At 35.3% G+C, this 24,935-nt stretch overlaps 2 long non-coding RNA genes across 2 annotated transcripts in view; one reads left to right on the top strand and one right to left on the bottom strand.

The window, feature by feature from the left end:
* Nucleotides 1–19,183, bottom strand: part of LOC140322103 (uncharacterized) — an 86,481-nt gene extending 67,298 nt beyond the window's left edge. Inside the window, exon 1 of the long non-coding RNA XR_011919137.1 lies at nt 18,584–19,183. This is a non-coding gene — a long non-coding RNA (uncharacterized lncRNA). The remainder of the gene's footprint in view (nt 1–18,583) is intronic.
* A 31-nt stretch (nt 19,184–19,214) lies between these two features.
* Nucleotides 19,215–23,709, top strand: LOC140322104 (uncharacterized). Its single transcript, XR_011919138.1, has 3 exons — nt 19,215–19,331; nt 23,341–23,443; nt 23,540–23,709. It is a non-coding gene; the product is annotated as an uncharacterized lncRNA (long non-coding RNA).
* Nucleotides 23,710–24,935: the final 1,226 nt, after the last annotated feature.

The following is a 24,935-nucleotide window of genomic DNA, read 5'->3' as shown; positions in this document are numbered from 1 at the left end:
TTACTTGCATATTGAGGATCCCAACAGATCTCAGCAGGTACAGTTCAATTTTATTAGTTGATTCTTTGTTTCACAGCTTTAGGTCATGTCTTAAGAAAACGTAATTGTGGTCTTTTTAATATGACTCCTAAAAGATGCCTTCTTTGAACATTTTTCCAGTCTTCCCTCTTGTACTATAATTGCCTAATCTGATTTTACTGCATACTGAAAGCTTTTCAGAATATACATTATAAACTACAGTAGGTCAGATAGAGCAGACCTAATTTCCTGGTTGGAGGACATCTTGCCCTTTTCTTCCATATAATGTTTTATATTAGTTCCTTTAAACATGGAGACATGGAGCATTACCACTGTTTTCAGAAAGCTATGTACAGTTTCCTGCAAGCCCCTATCTGCTCCAGCAATTAAATGTGTGCATTGCGAATAGAAGAACCAAAACCCTAGACTGATCTCACTGAGTCTTATGTATGACTGAAGTGTGCAATAAAATCATCTATTTAGCATGTTGATAAGAAGTTAAAAGAGGAACCGGGGGGCCACAAATAATCAGAATAAACTTCAGCTTTAAAAAAATGTTTGTTTTACCATGCAGCCTGCTTAATGCTTGAAACAGCTAAGACAATGCCACTTTTTTTCTTAATGGTATATTTTTATCTATAAAAAGCAAGAATGTTAATTCTTACTTTCTGAGAATACTGAGAATGTATTGTCTTGAATTACAAAATACCTAAACATTGTATGAATAAATACAAGTATATGAAATTACAGTCCATGTATATTGCCTAGCCTATGCAGGGACATACTATCATGTCAAATTGTAAGGATTTGAAACTAACTAAACACAAGACACATATACCATTCATCCATTAGTTAGGTTTTCATTAACAATCATTACATGCCTTGATAAATACTACTGCTTCAGATCTGTCATTTATTTATTTTTCATTTTCATTTTCTTGGGTTAAACCAGTCTAGCGCCCAACTCCAGGGGAAATTTCATTTTTTACTGGTAATGCAGTAACCTCCATACAAATGCGAAGAGTGCAGATGTGACAAATCAGTATAAACTGCCAAGTATGGATAAGAGGCAAATGTAAAACAGACCCTGCAGTGTCATGTGGCCTGTCAAAGGACTAAAAGGTGCTAAAACCAGTGGTCACTTGGTCACACAGGGGAGAAGAGGGGTGTAGAGTCCAAAAGTGATTTTTATGTGAAAATTTGTTTACTAGAATGTTATGTACCAATACCATGATATAACTTTAACATTGCTACATTATTGGAGTGAGTGTGCATTTAGAAATTCAGTACAATAAACCTTACCTAAGACACATCAGGAAAAGGGGTGGAATCTCTTCAAATTGAAGTAAATTTCATTTTTAGATTGCATAGATTTTTTATAACTGTTCTAGAGTCATTGATCTCCAGTGGAAACAGAAAGAGTGGGGCACAGATAGTAATTGGAACATTACATAGGTTCACAAATCCAAAAAAAGGTAATTTGGCTAATAATTCACATTGAAATTTATCAATTATGTAATCCAAATGTTTACCCAAACATCAAATCAGATAAACCCTTCCATTACATAGTCACTGGCAAATCCAAAGAAAATTGTACAATAACCCTAAAGCGGAACTTTCATTTTAAAATATATAATGACTTACCTTAACTTTTGCAGAGTACTCAATCCCTCCACAATTAGATTTCATTTGGTCCTACGCCTTCTTCTTCCAGAGGAACAAGCAGGTGCTGGCTTCCTCTGAAGTCTTCTTCTGGGTTCTCCTTACATCACCTGATCTTGTGCAAGATCAGGTGATGTTTCTTCCTAAAAATCTACAAAAATTTACATTACAGGGAAAACTCCATAGAAGGATCCCAGAAGGCTCTGTCTTTTCTATTCAGTCTTTATAGCCATGGTAGTAAAGATGGAAGAGGAGTGATATTCCTTTTCTAGCTAAATAAAAAAAAATTAAAACATTTAAAAAAAAAAAAATTTTTTCATTATATAAAAGTGTTATCCGAAATTTTAAAGCATGTTAAAATATCATGATAGGTCCACTTTAAGTGTGTGGCAAGCTTTACTTTTAAATGCAAGGCAGGTTTTTTATCATTCACATTGGGAGTGTTTACAAATGTATTGTAATAATAGCAAAAAAGTACCTTTTTTAATAAATTTTTCTATCTCAGTTGCATTACAAAAATTAATTAATACAAGTGTATTTATTTTCTTAGATACTAATTTTGTTTCAGAACATTATATAATTATGATAACAGGCTAATTGCTGACTGTATTATTGTATATTTTAGCAGGCCAAATTATATTACTTTCAATCTAAATTAAAATGATACAAAGTTTATTAAAAATTATGAGTATTATCAAAACCTGCTGTGCCTTCAATCAAATCACAAAAAGACAAAAACGTTGTTTTCTTTTCTTTCCTCACAGATCTTACAATTAGGTAACTATTGTTTATTAATTATTATGCAATTTACAATAGTGATAACTTTACACACAATAGTATCATTATTGTTAGTAATTGTAATGGGTATGGTATATGCTGTTGCATTATATGTTATACATGAATAAAATGGGAAATTATTATCATTATTATGTTTATTCAGAAGTAGATAATATTTTCTATTCATTCAACCCAGTCTAAGACACAGAAAGAGAATGCACTGCTAAGATCACACAACCGTTCTCTTATGTTTTAATAACACAGTTTGCCTTTTCAACCCACAGAGGGACGGACGTTTATAAAAGTCCTGTGGGTTATTTTTTATGTGCAGTTCTGTGCTTTGTATTTGTTTTGTTTAATGTAAGTGTTTTGTTTTGCAATGTGCTTTTGTGTAAACTTAGTATTTTATTAACAGTATTAGTATTTAGTATTAGTATTTTAAATAATAAAATGTATTATATATTTATAAAAATATAATGGATACTATACGTTTTAGTAAAATACAAAAATTGCAAAAAACAGCAATATCTAAAGCTTTGGATTCAATGCTTCTTAAGTTATGAACCTTTAAACAACTATGGAAATAAGTTAATCTGGCACCTTTTTGACACTCATTTACAACACACGTCTGTGACAAATAAAGTTTTTTTAAATGTAAATGTCCAATAAAGGTTTTCAATGAACATAACAGTAAAAAAATATATATAAACATTAGGTAGGTATTACATCAGATTTTACAATAAAAAATTGGAAAATTAAAAAAAAAAGACCCACAACGTTAGGTTCTACCAACACATGTAGGTTAAAGCGGCTTCAAACATACTTTAGGCATTTACTCTGTAAGGCTACTGTTATAGTTACAAAACAGCTAAGCAAATGAAAAGACCCCCAACCCATCACATGTCTCCGAATAATAATTAGGCATCTAAATTTTAATATATCAATGCAACTCAAAGTCATCAAAAAGGTAAAACATCCCATGTAATACCAGAAATAAGAGTTGATGAGAAAAGTGGTAACGTGGGAAAGAAGAAGAGGGACAAATTGAGTTGATAAAGGAAAAAAAGAAAAAGAAGAGAAAGAGATAGGGGGGCCCATTTATGCACAACCCCACACTATATTCTTTTTTAATTAATGGGAAGGGATAGACTGTGGTAACCTCCTTATCATGCATTATTTAATTTTGGTTCTCTTTATGTACACGGTCATAACCAGGGCAAACTTGAAGGTCACAAGCTGAATGTGCCATGCAGGTAAATCTTTGCCTCTCAATATTACAACAGGGGGAGGGGCGGGGTTAGAACCTTGTACTTGTGTTGTTCAAGCACTTTGGTTAGGCTCCCATTTATTCATATTTCTCTCATTTTGTGTGTAACTATTGACTAATAAAGAGGCTGTGTAATATTTAGCTTTGCTTCGCATAGATATTATACTGATGTGAAAGAAAACAGAAGAAGGGGGAAATGCAAAGAAAGAAACTGGAGAAAACTATTTAATGTTCTCCACGTTTCTATCTTCAGGTTCCTCTTTTTACCCACTTTCACCAGCATGAATACCTACCATACCTAACTCTCCTACAATTTATCTATCTACACCATACAAACAACTTACAAACTGGCAAACGGATGTCCGAGCATGAACACATTTTTCCTGGACTTTACAACGATGAAACCTTCTTCTTTGGGAAAACATACCCATCGTTTATGTTACTCTTGTCCCCTACAAAATTCTACTTAATACTTAATGCCAAATGCACTGTAAACATTAAATTGTGTGTCATTATTGCATAAAAAAACAAAATATTTCAATGTTTTAAATACACTATGCCTTGCTATAACACTTTAACTAGTAGCAGCAACATTAAACTTGACCAGTAAAATGAGTTCTCTAGAGTACAATACAGTTATGAAATAGTCTTTCGTCTGATTAATAGTTGACTGTAAAACATTATAGCTTTTTACTGAAGCCAGACTGAACAATAAAGTGGCAGAGAAGTTAATTATATTTTCATGAATTGGTCTATTTCCCTTCAATTCTTTGTTTTTATGTAATTGAAGAACTTGCAGCTAATGCTTGCAGTGTGTGATTTGTCTTTGCAAATGGTATTCATAGATCATAAGGAGCCAATGTGCTGACACAAGAGTGATAGCATCACATTGTATTTTACTCCTTCAGCTTCCAGTATTTAACAAAGACTCTAATGCTTCAGGGCTCAATAAGCTCTTCCTTCCTCTTGTATTCTAATGAACAAACAGCTGCACAATAATGCGATTCAATGAGCCATTGCTAATAAAGTACTGTGCAAACAAAGACAATCATACGAAATGTTGTGCTTATACAGTGGATGTCACTTGAAATAAGAACATTTGCTTCTATAGTTTACAGCACCGCGACTTGTGTCTTCGATCAGCAGTCATGCATTGTGCTTACGTGACTGACATCTGTTTACCAGTCAATACATCACACATGTCCTACAAAATATTTCAGACAGACAAGGATTGATTCACTAAGTGTTTGTTGAGTGATGATAAATTAAAAGGAATCTATAGCCAAGCAAATATTTTTTTGGTCTTGCAGTAATTCACTAATTAGATAAAATATCCTGTTTCTGCCAAGCTTGTCTCTGAAAAGATAAATGTAATACTAAATGCACTTTGGGCCTCAGCCATTTTTAAAGTTGTGTTCTGTCAGGGAGCCATGTAGAGTGTTCCTGACTCTTGTGTCAGAGATTTAAAGTGAATATGTAATCAGGTTTTGCATATTTTTAACAAGTAGTGAATAAGCTACAAAGCAAGACTGGCTGACCTTTGTAGCTGAAGGCACAGCAGAGTAATTTATCCTCAAATATCACACTAAAAACACTTCTCTAAAGTCCTACTAAACTTTCCTGACTATCTATCCCAGCAGTTTCTTGGCAAACCTCTCTTTCTAAATCCTAATGTTAATTCAGAGTAAGAATCCTGGAAGAGGGGTTTAAGGAGAGCTGAGTAGATGAAAGGTAATGTATAGCATGTCTTCAGTATAATGAGAATGTGAAGGGTACTAACTCCACGGTGGCTGCAGCTTGAAAGGTCAGTGAGGGTCTATTTTGAACCTTATATACTACTAAAAAAATACACAACAATTCTTGAATGCCCACATCCTAGCCCATAGGTAAACTTTAAATAAAGGGAACTTAATTATGTTTTTTTTCAACAACTATTTATTTTGCAAAAGCAGCACACATTCATCATGGGTAACGTAAAGATATGTGATCTATTCTGTCAGTCTTTTTCATAACACTGTTAATTTGTCTAACATGACAGAATTACATTCATTGGTATTTTTATAGCTTTTTCTTGGTTCATTTGCATATTGTAGTGGATTAACCAATGGAGTATAGGCTGTTCACTTGGCAGAGTGAATTGCCACTACAAAGTTTTTTGGTGAAAATTCATTTTCTAAAGTTTTGTTGATCAGGATTCAATAGTTGAAATAGGCATAACATTAAGATGAGTAAGTTTATATTAAGATAAGTAAATTATCCCTGACAAAGTGATAAGTCACTTAATAATGTGAACAGCCTAAACTCATTTAGTAAATCAATTCCAATTTTGTTCATAAATGTATTGATGAAGTATGGATGCACCCATGTTCAATAAAATCACAAACTGTACACAAGAACAAAGTTTTATGACATTTTGAGCAGCCTTTATCAATTAGGTCTGTTGATAGGATTCTAGGGGGTTCCCTGAGCAATGATCTAATTCTGCCTCCCACTTCTAACTGACCCAATCAAGAAGCAGTCTTCCAACTGACCCACTGTGTGCTCTCCCTCTGACCATCATTTTGAGGTACCCACCAGTGTAAGGGAGCAGATCACTTACCACCAATGTATGATAAAACTAGAACTGTCTGCATTTATTTTCTAGCTAACAATTTTTATTTAAATTTACTGAAAAATAATTTTTATTATAATACAGTATTTATACAGTACATTATTTAATATTATACATTTTTACATTATACACAGCCCTCATGTATCTATTTTTATATTTTGTTTTACTATTGATGCCAATGCATCCTGTGCTGTATGTATAATAATTATTAGCAAGGTTCCCCTGAGATGTGAAAGTTATTTCAAGGGTTCCCCTGTGTTAAAAGGCTGAGAAAGCAGATTTAGTGCATTACTGAAAACACTGTAAATTCACAATAAACAAGTTTTGCAAAATTCATGAACCAAGATCCCCTGCTTTTTATACATAATTAGCTAAAAGAAGGTGAAAGTTTATTCAAGAGTTCCTCTGTGTTAAAAAGGATGGTAAAGCAGATCTAAAGCATTTCTGAAAACACTGTAAATTCCCTAAAAACAAGTTTTGTACATCTCATAAACCAAGATCCCCTCTTCTTTTTTATACATAATTACCTAAAAAAAGTTTAAAGAACAAATAAAAGTCTTATTGTCTGCATATGCCTAAAGCATCATACCATTACATTCTCGGTTTGCATTGCAAGTTCTGCATTTCTTGGTAGTGTTGAGCTTGCCCGCCCCATGCTGCCATTGTTGAGAGATCCTTATCACTGCAATTTGCCAATAGGAATGTGTAAGAAGTAAAAATACATGAGCTGTAAAATGACTAGAAAGTGGTAAAGCATTGCTTGATCTAAACAGCTTATGATTTGGTCATGGCATTTGATACTTAAGGCTGCTGTAGGTATTGTTACAGTGCAATTAGCAAGTTTTTGTTAAGAAACTTTGAATAATTTATGTGTGTCCCCTACTTTCCCACTTTGTCTTCAACAACATGTACAATTAAAAAATAACTTCAGAATGTAGCATTCACCTAACCACCCTTTCCCCAGACTAGTAGTCTGTTTAAGGAACTTAGAGCTTAGTTGTTAGGAAACGCTTATTGGGCCGGCAATTCCCTGCAGTGTGCCATGGCACTTTTCCACACTGCCTATTCTGTCCAGCGATGTCACTTGCAGCAGCAAGGATAAAAAAGAAATCAAGGAGAAAAAAAGAAGCATCTAAAGAATCCCTTTTAGCCATGCAGACTGAGATGTACTATCTCAGCATCCTCTGCACCCTCTGAGGCTTAGAACAGGATTTTAGAAGCAGATTAGTCCCTAACTCAATCCTGCACAGTCATTGACTGCTAGGGCTTTATAGCTTCTCTGCTCCCATTCACCAGTGCCTGTTGTAGCGTTAAGCTAGGCTGCCTTACTGCTGGATAATGTATTTGCTTTATTTACTGTTTCTGACCATTGCCTGTTCCTGACCTATTGTTTGTATGCTACCTGGACTGACCATTTGCCTGTGACCCATACTCTGCTTGTGTCTGCCCTTGTCTGGTGGACTGATTACTTGTGACCTCTTGCTTTGTATTCTAGACTTGTCTCTGTTAGAATCTTGGTACTGCTTATCTGTGGGCTCATGGTCCTCTGGCAGCCCTTCCCCAGGCACCATCCCTTGCACACCTGGGGGCAACTGGGTTTTGGGAAACACAACCAGTCTCCCAAGGCTGAGCTTGCTATAGGTGAAGAGTGCGTTGTTAGATTGGGGGACTGGTGTCTGGTGAGTACTGTTGCTGGACCAGGGACTTACATTAGTTTAAGCAGATATATTGGGTATACCCATACATTCATACATTGCTAGTATTTTATAGCCCCTCCACTCTATAAAGGAAAGCTGTGTAAAAGTTTGAGTTAAGGTAGTCAAAGACGTTTTTTGCAAATCCTGCCAGGAATCTAGTGATACACATTAAAACATATCCCCTATAAAAAAAATAAATGAATTTCTGAACTGATTCTATTTTAAACTATAATGAACTGTCCTCTACATATTCCACATCTCTGGGATAAGATGACTTCTGAGGTTAGGTTTCTGCACAGTCATAATGATACTGGTTTATATACTAATAATAGTGTTTCTGTTAACTTAGAATTTATGTTCTTCCTGCTTTTGAACTGATCCTTTAACATAATATGTGTTTTATTTGAACAGTTATATCTTTTTCATAGATGGTTATGGGGGTTCATAACATTTCAATATCTCCACATTTAGTTGGATCATCATTTACATTGGTAAAAAAGAATAAAAAATATAGAGACCTTTACACCCCATAGCACTTTCATGCCTATATAGTCAGGGAAGTTTCTTTATAATTTCAAACAATTATGTATCACATCCAAGCCATGGCCATACTACTCACAGTAAGGTAAAAGTGAGAACTCCATATACATTCTCAAATAACTTTGTTCATGGTGTGTTGGCAAAACTTCTCATTCAGTTACTAAATATCATTCAACTACTTGCATGTGTAAATGTCCCGACACAAGCAAACCTAAGACTAATGTTACATCCTTTATAATCAAATCCGAAAATAATTTTATAAAATAACAGATGATTGGCAGGTTGAGCACCATTTTGTTTTTGCTTCTGCTTTCTAAAGCAGCTTTATTACTTCCCAGTCAGCCAATGAAATACTGGAACATTATAATGGCAGGAATTACTAGATTTGCAATTAAATGGTAGTTGTTGCATGTTTTAGTGTATATATGTTTCCAGATGTTGCTTTGCTAATAAAATGTGAATATAAGGTAACTCCCAAATTTGTTAAAGTCTATCCAATAGCTTTTTGTGTTAATTTTGGATAGCGTGGTGAGAGGTTTGTATATCCTTCGGATTTTTATTGCTGTGTGTTACCTTTTGGAATAATTTATCTTCCCTATTTGTCCTGAAGACTTTCATCAAGAAAATTAAAGAAGTGCCTAAAGACAACAAAAAGGCTTCCTTTATTTTAGACGATTTTATTTTTTTCTTGTAAAAAAGAAAACTTGCCTTGTTTAAATGATAATGAATTTCTAAACTGCCATACTATTTGATTAAGATTTCCTCTCCACTGAGCTGGCCTAAAAGAGGTAATGTGAGTGGTGAGTGTGCCAGACTAAATAGGAAATACTTGATTTGAATGATGGATAAAGTGGAGTGGGGGAGATATGTTTCCTACTAGAGCAGGGGTGGGCAAACTTTTTTAGTCAGGGGCTACAATCTGAAATAAAAATTGCCACTGAACGTGACATCATGATGGCCCAACCCCGCCCACTCTTCCATCGCAGATCTGAGCTTGCGAAGGGGGAGTGGGCAGACTGTGTCACTGCACACAACCCACCCACTCTCCCATCGTAGGCTCAGATCCGGGGAAGGTGTTCCTGTGGCTCTGGCCGGTGCACCCTCCCCCAGCGGGGTCCTTCTCCTTACCCTGCCCAGGGTTGCAGCGACCAGAGCCTATTGAGGATGCAGCCCGCGGACAGATAGTAAAAAAAGATTATTGGTGTTAGTTATACTGACCTGAGAGGCACAAATTACTTATTACTCAAGGAACTCCTTTGGAGGAACCCTGGTAGAGAAACACAGGCCTAGGGTGTATCATTTTTCGTGTGTATGATAAATCAATGTTATGTCTCCATCCTTTATTGTAGATTTGGTAAACAGCGCCTTTTTATACCAGTACAGATATCTATGTAATAGTACCACACCAAACAGATTCCTTGTGATTCATGCCATATAGCACAATTATCAGCTTTAATCTTTCTTTCAACTGATATCATCAACTTGTTGCAGTGTTGAGATGTATTTGTGCAATCTGCATTAATGTATCTGTGGATGCAAAACAATTTTCCAGCATAGACCTTATCTTAATGGAATGTTTTGCCTCACTAACTAACAGTGGTTTTCACAAATAACAATGACAGTTTTGAAAACTTAACAATGTGCTTAGAACATTTATTTTTAAAAAAAACCCTTTTTCTGCTATATTCAGTGACTAGTTTTTTGAGTATATATTATGTTTACACTAATAGATGAGCAATTCTACATTATTCTAATGTGTGTACATACAGTAGGTCTGCACTGCACAACTAAACTATTTGTTGGGTTTATACATAGTCCAGTATCATGACTGTACATAACCCAATGGAAGTTGGCACAATGGTGCTCTTATATGAATACTTTACTAAATAGACCCCTTGCATGTTTTTATATGTAAATATATAGTACTAGTTTTCACTAGATACTTCAGAGCCAGGGAGCCTAGTGACGTATTGCATGGAATATAAAGTTGGCCTCTTTGGCACAGAAGGGATTAAAAGGTGCAAGGGAAATTGCTCATAATTGAAAACAGGATCATTATTGTAATAGCTACTGCAATTAAATATGGGGGATAAACAATCCAGATACACCAAGCAGCCTTTTTTTTACATAATATATGCACAATGTACTTAATCTACATTTCTAATCATATCGCTGAGAGAAGAAACTAGTGGCAAGGGTGTAATGGTAAACTGCTGTATATGATATGTAGATAATTAGCTATTCATTTGCTATGCAAGGTTGTTATAAAGTTGTATTGATATTTTAAGTATGCCCCGAAATCAGACGTGTGACAATAAAACAATATATATCAGGTTTTCTTCACCAATTTCACCTATAGCAATAAGAAATAATGTTTGAGATTAAATTGCTTAATTCTATAAAATATGGGAAAGAAAAACCAAAGTTATATATCATAATCTACTGCTAGTATAATGTAGTAATACACATCTCATACACTCACTTGTGACCTCGAGTTGAAAACAAGTGGAGATCCTTCAGGGAAAATCAGAAAGGATGTACTCAGTATTTGTGAAAGCTTATATACCAGACACCCACTTTATTCATCATTCATCTTATATATTTAAAATATTTCAGCGTTACTTTAAATTACACCTTGCTCTCTTTTTTTTATTTTTTGTGTGTTTTTGCATTTTTTTTTATCCCCCCCTACACTTTGCCATTCAGATGCCAAAAAGAAAGAGCAACACTGTGACCACTGTAAAAATAGGGGCTGCCTTGTAAGTATGCTTTATTATATTACACATTGCCATGACTCTAATAAATGAAGCATGCTTATCGAAAGAGAGAACTGGGAAGACTTCATGTGTAAACTGTTTTCCACTGTCCAATTCCAGCACTTAAACAGCCAGTTAGTAAAAAAAAAAAAAAAAACCTGGACAGGACCTGTTGATGGTATCTTGTGTGCCCAGTTTTGAAAAATATCAGAATAGTCCCACAAAGCCTTTTTGCCCAAGTAGACATTTTAAACAATATTTTAAAAAATCTGTACATCAAAAACAAAAAAAACTAAATATTTTATTTAACATTATGTCTCGAGCACTGTATTTATTTATGGGCATCATTAGCCATTGCAAACAGTTGGATTCCACTTTCCAAATGTCATTGCAAATTTTTGCACATCTTCCTGGGACTATTTATTCATTTTAGTGCAAGTCAGTTTGTAGTTCATGACATGAATAAAACAAGTTCACATAAGATGATAAAGCAAATTTGTGTTCTGGCTGAAGCTCAACATCTTGAGCAAACTGCTATGTACAAAATGTATGAGTGCTGGGTTTTTTTTAGCATTTTGATTATGGCCTGTTATTCAAGTTGTTGCAGAATGAAGTGCATACTGCATGCTTAATAGACTAATAATTTTTATTCTTGTTCGTTCCACGTTATATACAAATCTCACTGAAAGTACATCTGTATCACCACTGGAAACAAAATAAACTAAGCTCCTGATTTTTCTGTAGTCTGTAGGATATAATTATCATTTGTAACAATTTTCTGATGTGTTCCAACTTATGCTGTGTCAGTGCCTACCTAAGACACCCATTTATTCAAAGACTGCTTGACCAGGTGGAATGCATGTAGTGACTTTTTTTAATCAAGATGTGCTATTGTATTTGGACTAGTTCTAAAATAATAACATATAAAGGGAATACAAGAACAACTACTATATGCAACAAATTTATTTTTAGGCAGATTGATTTTATAACCCCCAAACATATAAAGTATTGATTATTGAATGCATAGAATTTTTAACATAATGGGAAATCTACTACTGGTTTTGTTTTTTAAGGAGAAACGGGTTAGAATTATCCCCTGTACTTTTATCATGAATACTGTCACTGCTGAACATCTCTCACAAGTTATGCTGCATGGATGAAGAACTGTCAGAGATGCAGATAAGTAATTTAGTCCTAATGTACCTTCAAATAGCTTTTAGCTTTTGCATGTTGTCAATGTATTGCCTATTTATTCCCCAAAGTATTTGATTCAGCATCAGATCGTGAAAGGCACTTTAACTAGGCCAAAATCAAATTTAATAACCAGAAACATAGCTAAATGCAGAATTTGTACATGGAAACTTTTATTTAGAAAGTTTGTTCCTGTTCACCCAGTCCTAATATTGCAAACAAGGCCAGTATTGTGACTTAATACAGCAGTGGTTGTATTTCTTCCATGATGCTAGAGCTTTTATGGTGTTGTACATCCCTGAAAACATTGTTCATATTGGACCTGATTTATTAAAGCTCTCCAAGGCTAGAGAGGATACACTTTCATTAGTAAAGCTGGGTGATTCAGGAAACCTGGAATGGATTCCCTAAAAGTCATTTGCTATTTGTTGGCAATTATTTGCAATCCTGGACCAGATCTGTCCCAGGTTTGTTGGATCACCAAGCTTTAGTGATAAAAGTGTATCCTCCCCAGCCTTGGGGATCTTTAACAAATCAGGCCCAATGTCTTAGTGCTCTTCCTTAAAGCCCTCAACCCTGATTCAAGCAGTGGACTAGCTCTTAGCAGTAATGATGTCAACATCAAAATATTTTGATAGGTGAGTATTAGTTTTGAGAAAGGTGAATTCAAAAGACATGTATTTGCATGCAGAGCACTCTAGGTAATGCCAAAATATGATGCTGATCATCCATGATTGAAAGGCGCAGGCAAGGAACAGTAGGGGATGGATAATGCTTCTATTGCACACTGAAAAATGCTCACAGTCTATAGTAAAAAAGGACTGATCAGTTTCATTACAGGAGAGGAGCTTGTGCAACTGCTTAAAACTAAAGGTAGAACCAGAGGCTACTGAAGTCACCACTTTCTTTTTGTTCGACCTATAAGCATGGCTCCTGTTAGTTCAACTATAATGGCACTTAGTGTAGCCTCACTTTCTACTAGTCTAATTACTAATGTAGAGGAGATTAAAAGCACATCAAGCCAAATTCAAGTATTTATATTAAATGTAAATATTACATCCATTGGTAATGATGGTGGTGGGGGGTCTGTCTGTCCAAGGAGAAGCAATATTATTATTACTATACAGTAGTGTTATATAGCACCATCATTTTACGCAGGGCTGTACAAAGTCCATAGTCGTGTCACTAACTGTCCCTCAAAGGAGCTCACAATCTAATGTCCCTACCATGCTCATATGTCATTATTGTAGTCTAATAAGTCACGGTCAGACACGGGGAGAACCTGCAAACTCCATGCAGATAGTGTCCTGGGTGGGGATCGAACCTGGGACCTGGCTGGAGTGCTAACCCCTGAGTCACCGTGCTGCCCGTTAGATATTTATTTACAGTAATTAAACCATATGAATCCTACTTATCATAGTCCATGGTAAGCAAAACAAGTCATAAAGTCTATACCAGTCATGGGCAAACTACGGCCCTTGGGCCATATACGGCCCGTTAGGCTTTTTTATCCAGCCTGTTGAACTGTCTCTCTACTTCAGTTGCTCAGCTGAAGTAGATCCACCGTTCGCGGCTCTGGGGTCAGGAGAAGAACCCTGCTGGGGAGCTGCAGCGGCCAGAGCCGCGGACCATGATCCTTGTAAAAATCCCAGGCTCGGTGAAGTGGGCAGAACAACCTGCTCAGATCTGTGATGGGAGAGTGGGCAGGGTTATGTCATCACATTCAGTGATACCCGTCTCGGCGCTCCATCCATCTGATCCTGGCCCAGCCCCCTGGCAAATTTTAGAACCCATTGTGGCCCCTGAGCCAAAAGGTTTGCCCACCCCTGGTTTATACTATAAATGTATATCTTGCTGAATCCATATTTTAGTATATTTACACTAACTTTTGCTCACGCTCTATAATTGTATGATTAAACTTAAAACTAAATCCCTGTGTAGGTCTACAACTCGTTAATTTAGAAAGTGAAGATCTGTTTCTATGGGGAAACAAATGCCTTGCATCAATCCTAAAGGATTATTCCGTAAGCAAAAAAAACAAAGTGCAATATCCCAATGCAACTAATGAGATATTGTATTTTAGACATATGACTTTGGTAAAGCTAAATCTAAATATTTGCTCCGGGTTTCTGCACTTTGCACTGCAGTTTTGCACTTATTGAATAAGTGTATAAATGTTTATTTCCAGCTTGATAGAGTTGATAAAAAGAGCTAGATAACAATTATCATTTAGTCAATAGTAATTTAGTGCTGTGAGAAGATCTCCCAGTCTGGAATGTGGATGGGATTTTACAGCCATAATTAGGATTTTTTCCACTTTAAGCAGAAGATTATCTGAAGATTACAATTTATGTTCAGTGCAAAGTCAAATTTATAATGAAACACAATTTCTTCCGCCAGTGTATTGACTTTGCTTTGACACAGCTTCTGTGTTCCAGCTAATCTATGGCATAAAGAATGCCAACAAATCCAAATTATTATCTTGTGCCCGCCTGGGTGCATTGCAGAACACGCTAGAAAGATATGAACAAAAAAAATTTTGATATTTTTACTCATCTATGTCACTCTTATTAGGAGTATGATTTACTGCCTAAATGCTACCAAATTTGTGCTGGTAATATAACTGCTCTGAGCACCTTTGCTATAAAACAAAAAAACACTCCAATTAAAAAAGATAGAAATTGTGGGGACATACCTGACCTGCACATGACTTTATTTTTCTCATCTAGGCCAAACTGTATCAGTAGCCTGGTGATATAATAACAAATTTTATTTTTTGTAAACTGCTTGTTATCTCTGAAATAAAGAAAGCCTGATGTATAAAAGTATCACTACCTTGCTTCACACAGTTGTTTTAGGACAGTTGCCAATCAGATTTAAACCTGCTTTGGAATTTTAATCCAGATGGTGATACATTAAACAAAGGAGATCACATTAAATAGCAGAGAGAAGCTAAGCGCTAGAATGTGAATTTTGGTTGCAGTGTATTGTTTAGAGCTTAGATTATGGACATTAAAATAGACTGTTCGCAATTTATCAGAGATGAAGGGTTTGACTGATCATTGTAGTACTGTATGGTTAAAAAAACCACTATTTACAATATACACTTTAGTAAAATAAAATTTACTGAAATGTATCACTATGTAGATAAATCGGCCAACCCATACATAGTATATGTTAATTATACAGTAGGTGAGTCCCTGATAGGCTTCTTTTCCTCCCCTCCTCATACCTCCTAAACCCTGCCCACCCCTACAGTGTAAATCTGTATTGTCCTTTAAAATGTAACATAGGTAAAGTGCAAACAGGGAATAATTTTTTAGTGTAGTTGCAGAGATTTTTCTTTTAAAGTCCCAAAGAACATATGCAAATGTGATGAGTTACTGAACCTGTTAGCAGGACAAAAAAGGTACATTCAGTTTAAATGCTAGAACAACTCTATCAGTGCTAGAGATAGATCGCTCTCCAAATTACATTTTGTTTTTGCACTTTTTTTTTAACATTAACAGGCAAACATTGGATCTAAGATAGATTTTACCAGTGCCTGCAGATATTACCATCGGTTATACATTATCATGTGACCTCTGGGGGAGCACTAGTAGTGACTATGGACTTTGCAAAGTGCTACATAATATGTTGATAAATAAAGTAAATTATAATAATAATATTAGAGTTGAATATTATCATAATAAAAATTCTGTCATTTCAAACATTTATTTAACAAAAATATCAATTGGTCTAATACTGCACAAAGTAATTACACCCCTGGCACCTTAAGCAGATATTACTTCTTGCAAGCTTTTTCCATAACTTCTCATAAAATTTTTCACACTGAAATTTTTTTACCACTTCTCTGCAGAAAATTCCATCCATTACAATATGTTTGTGGGGTTTTTTTTATGAACTGCCTGTTTTAAATCCCCCTATACAATTTTACCAAGATTCAGATCAGTAATGTGACTAGGCCAGTCCATAACCCTCCAATTTGTTTGTTAGTGCCATTGCTTGGTGGATGTTTTAGTAATTTTGGATCATTACTTTGTTAAAAAATTTATTTCAGCTCAACTTTCAGCTTATTTCTCATCAAGTACACTTTGATATAAGGCAAAATTCACAGTTGACTTGACTGAAAACTGTCTGAAGCAACCTATAATATTTTCATCACCATGCTTCAAAGTTGGTATGTGTTTCTTCTTCTAAAATGCTCTCTTTGGTTGGTGTCAAATATTTTTACTGCTATTGTTGGCAAACATTGTTCCAAAGTGTGTAGTGTTTACCTGTTTTTTCTTTCAAACAGTAAAGTTTTTTTTGGCATACATCCCATTCAGTTTTTTTTGGTACAAGTTTCATGGATCCATAGTGGTGCCAAATGTATGAGTGTACTTATTTTTTACACATTACACATCTGCATTTTCTTTCATTTAAAGTATGAAACTGATTACACTGAGCCTGATTTATTAAACCTTTCCAATGCTGGTGAGGATACATTTTCATCAGTGAAGCTGGGTGATCCAGCAAACCTAGAAGGGATCTCGTCCAGGATTCAAACCGTTTGCTAGCAAATAGCAAGTGATTTTGAAGAAATCCATTCCAGGTTTGCTGGATCACCCAACTTCACTGATGAAAGTGTATCCTCTCCAGCCTTTATTAGTGCTTTAGAGCTTTATTAAATCAGGCTCACTATGTCAATGTTATGTCATTTGATCAAGTATATTAAATGTATCTGTATCCATAGTTGGAATCAGGATCTAGTATTTGCTTTTTCAAATAGGCTACAAATAAATAATAAAAAAAAATCAGCTTCAAAGAAGTACACTTACTTTATCACATGTAGCTCTTATAGTTGTTCAATTGATTATCTATATCATCAGATTTCTTACTTCAATAATTTTGCCAACCTTGCATATTTTTGTTACTACAAACACCTACATAATTGATGAACTGTTGGTGATCAGTGGCAAACATAAATTGGTATAGCTGCACTACGACTTTGACCACCCATAATTCCACCCTCAAAGCACCAGGGTCTAGTCCAGAAAACCAATGTTCACATTAAACATCTATTCATTCAGTGGAAATTTCTATTATTAAAAATACATCTGAAATAATTACATGGCTATAAAAAACATAGGGTTGTCGGAGGCATAAAAATGACCCCATTAGTAATGCACCCTCAAGGCATCTTTTTCTATTTTAACCTGCTAAAAGCAATTTATTTTGTTTGTAAAGTTTGTTCTAATAAATTCTAAACTTTTAGGTAAACAGAAACAATAAAACTGCAACAAACATATTCATCACAGCATAATCTCTCAGCAATAAAGCATACCATACAAGTCATAAATCATCAAGCACAAATATATCTTTAACCAATGAATACATCAATCTAACTCTGTGTAAGAGACAAAGCTAAATTGCACAATGGAATCAACAGATTTACTCTCATATATATATAATGTGGTCAACTACCTAAAATCTTGAAAGTCTTTAGAAAAACCAACACACAAAGCTTTTCCAATTTACATGACATTTGAATACTACATGAAAGGTCAGAAATACATAGAGCTTTCATAAAATCACAAATCCAGACAGAATAGGAGCTTTAGACATGATCTGTTATTTCTAACAAAGCAAACACACATTATGACTTTTGGGAATGGTGCCAGAGACTGACTATTTCTTAATTAATTTCTGTCCCCTGAACTCCATCTGCTTGACTGTCACATCCTGCAGGAGGTCGATGCTGTTGCAGAATTCATTGTCTAAATGATATCCCCTTAATATACAGCTTGGTACCAACTAAAACAAGCTCCAGTAATCAGCTGTGCCAATTAAGCGAATTAATCTTAAACTAAACCTTCAAAATGTATTCTTTAATCCACAGAGCAATTGCAGCAAGAATATAATTATTACATTGACCCTTTGCTAGCCAAATCTCATTTATAGGCAGCAACAAAAGTGTTAAATGCCCTTACATGAAGTTAGAGGCTAAAAAGCTTAAACTTGACAAGTGTGTAAGCCCTGTCCTTCCAACACTTGGCTGGCTGATCAGATTGACTTACAGTACCTGCTTTCATGTAGATGGATGAGCCACCTTGTTCAGGTCCAGGGTGCTGAAATCTGCTTTATCTCCGCAGCATGCTTTCACTCCAAGATCCAGTACAATCCATCTGCAGGCTATTTAATATTCTATAAAATGTTTAGAAGATCACAGGCAGCTCTTGGATTAAGACTGGCAAATACTGCACCTGTCCAGCCCCAAATGCCTTTCACACACGTGCAGTTCAAAGGACATCCAAGCACTTATAGCAATAATCTCATTATTGTTCTCTTCAACCTTCTAGTTGTTGTTTGTGCTTCTTGTCTCCTGGGGAAAACCATTAAAGAGGAGCATGCACCTGCAGCAATGCACACTGTAATCCCAGTGCCTACCTAGGTGTATCTGCTGCTACAAGGTGTGGACAGTCCTGGCACAATGTCCTTACAATGTTCCCTTAGCACCTACTCACAAGTACAGTCATAATTAAATCCATTGGTGTGTTGCTAGTTTCCCAGCTTCCCCTGAAAGAATGTCATAAAGACTTTCAACTGCTGTGCCCCTCTTGAACAATTGTGGGTGGAACAGCATGTCTAGGAGTTGGCTCAATACTGCAGACCGATCCAGCACATACAGATGAGGGGGGAGGTGAGTCAGCTTTAAAAACGAATGCAAAAATGGCATCTGACTTAATCACTTGGCAGCACACTATGGATTCATTGAGCTCCAACAAATGAACTAGCAGAAACTGAGAAATCCACTAGCACAGCAATTATGGGTGAGAAAATGATTTCTAAATGCTAGTACACTTCTGTTATGAACTGTGGAGAAGTGGGTGGATGGGGCTGTTTTCAAAGTAATTGAGTAATGCTAAATCTTTGTCTAGCCATCATTTTCACATTATGTTGCTGCACACTTCAACTAACCATTATTTTTCATCTGCAATTTATTAAACAGGCATGGAAAAGAATAGGTGGAATAACACTGGTTCAATTATCATGTACAATGTCTCCCTCCAGTGGATATGAGGAAAATTAAACATTTCCTATATGTTCCCATAAAGTTTGTATATTTTAACAATGCTTTACTATCAAGTCTACTACAGCAAGTGTCACCATAGACTCCAATCTGATTCAATGCATCATCCTAAAGCGAGATTGTCCATGCAGAAATAACCAATCACTTGAAAAAATACTTTGATCTCAGCTATAAATCTTTTTTATAGCTTGCTTGTCTACTGCATGTAGGTTTGAGGGTTGAAAGATGTCTCACCATTCTTCGTTTTCCGTGCTTCTCATAATTAGGGAGTGTTTTGACTTGAAACGTCTTGGAGAATCAGAAGATATTAGCAAAAATTCAACTTTTTTTGCAAAAGATATTAAAATCTATGGGGAGGAGAAATGTACATGCTTTACGTGAGTTTATAGGTTCAAATTGACTTTAAATAGTTTTTGAGCGTCATGGAAACTTATGTTGATAACATGACCCATCAGTAGCCTCAATATTTTAAATATATTTCAGAATAAAAAACATTGTGAAGTTGAGAAAAAGTAAAATGAAAAAAAAAATTGACAATACATAATTAAAGATCAAGTACACAAAAAATATCAAACATGAATACAAAGAATAAATAAACATAACTACTCTAAGAACTCCTCTCCCACTTCAAATAAACTTAAAAAATAATAACTCACAAAAGTAATAAAAAACAAACGTACTCCAATAAAAATGTAAGATCCTTAAATAGTTGGAAGACCCACTCATTGGGTCTTATTTATTAAAGCTCTCCATGGCTGGAGAGGATACACTTTTATCAGCGAAGTTGGGTGATCCAACAAACCTGGATTTGCTGGATCTCCCAGCTTCAATGCGGAAAGTGTATCCTCTCCAGCCATGGAGAACTTTAATAAATCAGACCCTTTGTTGCATAGCTAAAGATCAATGTCACATATCGCAGATAACTTGAAACAACTGCTTCCGTGCGGCTGGGAGTGCCAGACTGCACCACGGGGAACTGCATTTGTACTCAATTCATGTGCAAATCCTAAACAGCAACCACATAGCCAAAAGCAGCTTGTTGCTATTGGCAACTGCCCCACATTCTGCCACTGCATGCACTGCATGTAGCTGTGTGAAAAATATGCTCCCGTCTATTCCCATTCACTTAAGTGGGAGAGTCTGGGACCACAGTTGAGCACATGGCAGAACACTGCAGCTCACCGTGGGTCTGAAATGGCCCTAACCCATCCTTAATCATTATGTTATTTTGAAGAATATGTATTCTTAATAGGGATATCAATATATATTGGTGATCTTTTTTCTTTTTCTTTTTTTAGATAATATAGAGGTGGTTAGGCTGGCACTATGTACAGGTAGTATGTATGAAACTTCTCATACACTATATTATTCATTCCTGTAGAAAACAAACACACAAAGCAAACAAAGAGATAAAAAATATACAAAATAATTAACTACAAAATAATTACCCTAACTTAAAATACTATCTTTGTTTACCTTTTTATTAGGTCAAACACAAGAACCCTATATAATAAAAGTACAGGTAGTCCTTGGATTACATACGAGATAGGGACTGTAGCTTTGCTCTTAAATTGAATTTGTATGTAAGTCAGGACAATTAGGACAGATGTTTGTCTCAACATATTATTAGGTAGTGTGATGTCAGTTACTGTATAAAATCCTCATTGTGAGTCAATCACAAACAAAGCAAAAATAACTTTATGGAGCCTAGACTTTCATTAATTTCTGGTGCAAGCTGTGCTTTGATATGCAAAAAAAAAAAAAAAAAAACAACTGCAGAGTTTGTCTTAGTGATTAAAGAGTTACAGGAGGCTGCAGAAAGAGACACCCCCCTATGATCACTCTCACCCTTAGCTGTGTTTAGCAAAAGATTTCTTCTGCAAGTCATACAAACTGCCCCCTCCCCCCTTCAAGCCTCTGTTCTGCACAGGAGAAGGCAGGGAAGCCCTGTTTGTATCTAAGAGGCGTCAATATGTTGGATGTCCTTAACCCGGGGACTATCCGTACCTTCAATGCCATAAGGACTTGCGTTGCTCCAAGGGGCCAGCTGCCCTATTACCCTATTCAAGAAAACATAAAACTTTAAGACAATGTTCTAGGTTATTAATGTATATCAAGCCAAATCCTTTTTTTTCTACTTTTGTGGAAAGTGAGTAAGAATCAGAACTAATTTTCTTTATCTTAAAACTATTTCTTTAACCTTTTTTAGAACTACTAATTTTTTATTGCTATATGGAGTTCCAATAGAAACATTTACTCTCACTTGGTTTCCAGCTGAAAACATTTTACCAGACACGATGTGAGAGAAATAACTCAAATCTTCTCTATACTATGCTGCACTATATCCTCATAATAAACAAGTACATGGTGCAAGACAATGGTCACATTGTACAGATCCCAAATACAAAGATGTCAAAACTCATGATTCTTTGAATATCCGTTTAGCATTGATGTATACCAACCATGGATGGCCAGTATGGATCTAAGATTCTCCCTGAATGAGAGAAATCTGGAACAGGGATACATAATGGGATTATAAATATGTCAGATCACCCAGGGGTTCTAATCTTACCTAAATCTAATTAAAAAAATCTATTTTTATTTTGTCGTGTTGTTATTGATTTTAGAATTCCCCTCAACTTCCTGTCTAGATAAATACTGTCCACAGGACAAGAAGGGAGGGGAAGTCTCTCCAACCTGATAGCGAATCTAACCCATCCCCATTCCATCTAAAAAAACACCCAGCTCCTAACTAAGTTATTGTCATAGGTAACAGTTGACATTGATACATGCAGTGTATTGATAGAAATTGTACAACAGGTTGTTTCCTATAGCTTATCCAGGTATAAATTCACTGAACTATAATGATCATCACAAAAGCTAATAAAAGTAAAAAATAACAATCACACGGGCATAACTATTCTTATTGCAAATAAATGCTTTACTAGTGAACTGATTTTAAAAGCTTTTTAACCTGCATGATAAATACCATCAAAGCTCTTACGATAGATAGATAGATAGATAGATAGATAGATAGATAGATAGATAGATAGATAGATAGATAGATACATTTATTCTATATATACACCAAGTCCCCATTAAGCTATTTGGAACCCCAGCTCAACATTCATGTCTTATATTTTTCCTGTAGTATTTGAATACAGCGGTGCAGCTCAAGACCAGTAAGTATTTCTGATGGTTGGAACATTTTAAAAGCAAACAACCAAATATAGTTACTAAAAACTTAATGTTCAAAGGTGCGCCTTCTGGGAAATGGACAATGAAATTGCAATCTCACAGTAAGTACCCGCAGTATAGATGAATATACAAGAACAGGCAATGGTGAAGACACAGTGAATGTATTATGTAGTGTGTTTTGCACTCCAGAACCCAGACATATGCCAGATAAATGGTGTTATTACTAAAATAAAATTCATTTCCTCCATACATATGTTGCCTTTTCTATTCAGACAGCGTTATGTATAGGTCTTTTTAACATGCTAATTTGCTTGGCATATGTGCATGTGAGCAATCATAGTTCGTGTCACATTAGAGTTATTTATGTAGGTTTTTTTAAATATTGAGGCAGAATGTTTGCACAAATATTACTTAGGGCACTTTTTTGGAACAGAAGGTGCAAAAGCATCATTATTATTATTATACACCCTAGGGGTAAGGGATACATTTATTTAGAATATGATATGAATTTAATACAGATAAAATGTTGATGATACTATTTTTGTTTTTAGACCGCTGAATATAATTGATTACAAACTGAGAAATAATCCAAGTGCTGCTGTCCTCACTCGGTATCACCCATTTGGGTGAAATTCCACGTGCTACAAACATCAGGTACATCCACGTTTGAATAAAAATTGAATTTGATTGTATTACATTATTGAAACACTGGTATTGATAGTAGAATTTATGTATTATTTTTAATTGTAGATGTCCCTGTTTTCTTTCCTGAAGAAGCGGATTTAGTCATTGAAACGCGCCGATAAAAACAGGATACACCCCTTTTTGGTGACCCGGACAGGAATATCTTATAGAGTGTTTGTTTGCATTTTTTTAAAGAAGTTTTATTTGTTAGTGATTTTAATGCTTTTTAATAAAGAATACGGTTTATAATCAGCAGATTTTTTTGAGTTTTGATTTTTTTAGCTTTTAAAGTCCCATGAATTAATGAAATCTTTTAGATTTTGATGTGCAATTAATCATAGTTCTTGTCACATTACAGGTATTTATGTAGGTTTTTTAAATATTGAGGTAGAATGTTTGCACACATAATACTTAGGGCACTTTTTTGAAACATAAGGTGCAAAAGCAGCATTAATTTGTACAACACAAGCTGACAATAATCAAACAGTATACAGTTTGCTGGATAGGTTCAGGGATCATGTTTGCAGTGCATGAATACTTTCACACTTTCTTGTAAACTTGCAGTGCAAGCGATTTTTCCCTACTTTTGTTCATTTCCCTTTTTTTAAATTGGGTTCACTGTGAAGGTTTTTTACCTACACAGCCTGAGCAAAGGTTTTTAGTAAATTGGCAAAAAAACAATGTGCAACCTGTAATAAATGTATATTGTTTCTTCATTCCTGTTATACATTTTAATACATCCTCATAAAGAACTATTATATGGTTCTGCATTTTGAAAGGCATTTGGTGGCTTACTTTCATTTTCCTGCAGCTAAAAAAAATGTCAGCAGCCAGAATGTGAAGAAGTAAACATGAAAGTAGAAAAATTAGTGGAAAATGAATTACCTGTTCTTCATTTATTGTGCGAGTTGCAACAATTACTTCTAACATAGCTTTCTCATTTCATTAGGCCATGCTATTACCCTTCTTACTGTCTGTTACCATTCCAATCATCTTCATCCACCATTGTGGTTTTTGTCTTCAATATTTCAAGGTGTGACATTCTGTATTTTTAAATATTTTTTTTAACTGGCCAATCAAGCTGACATTGGGGGCTTTCTCTTCGCACCATCACCATCTTCATGTATTTTGTTAATGCTTGCTATATTGTCATTATAACCAGTTGGAGATTGAGGGAAAGGTGAAGAAGACCAGGGATGTTTGCTTTATGGCTGGAGTACTGTATTCAACCCTGTCTGCTGTGGGTAGAATTCATTGAAATCTGCTGTGGGTAGAATTCACTGAATTCACTGACATATTTGTGTACCAAGTATCAGCTCCCTCTCTCACCCCATGCAGTTTTTAACACTCATAGAAAGTAACCTTACCAATTTTATCCAGTCCTAAAGAATCAGCTCAGCACAACACAGGGCCTAATTCAGTTTAGGAAGCAGAATAATTTCACAAACTGTTCACTGGAGTG

This window comes from Pyxicephalus adspersus, chromosome 2 (assembly GCF_032062135.1).
Source record: "Pyxicephalus adspersus chromosome 2, UCB_Pads_2.0, whole genome shotgun sequence".
NCBI classification, from domain to species: Eukaryota; Metazoa; Chordata; class Amphibia; order Anura; family Pyxicephalidae; genus Pyxicephalus; species Pyxicephalus adspersus.
This window is presented reverse-complemented; position numbering and strand designations above follow the sequence as displayed.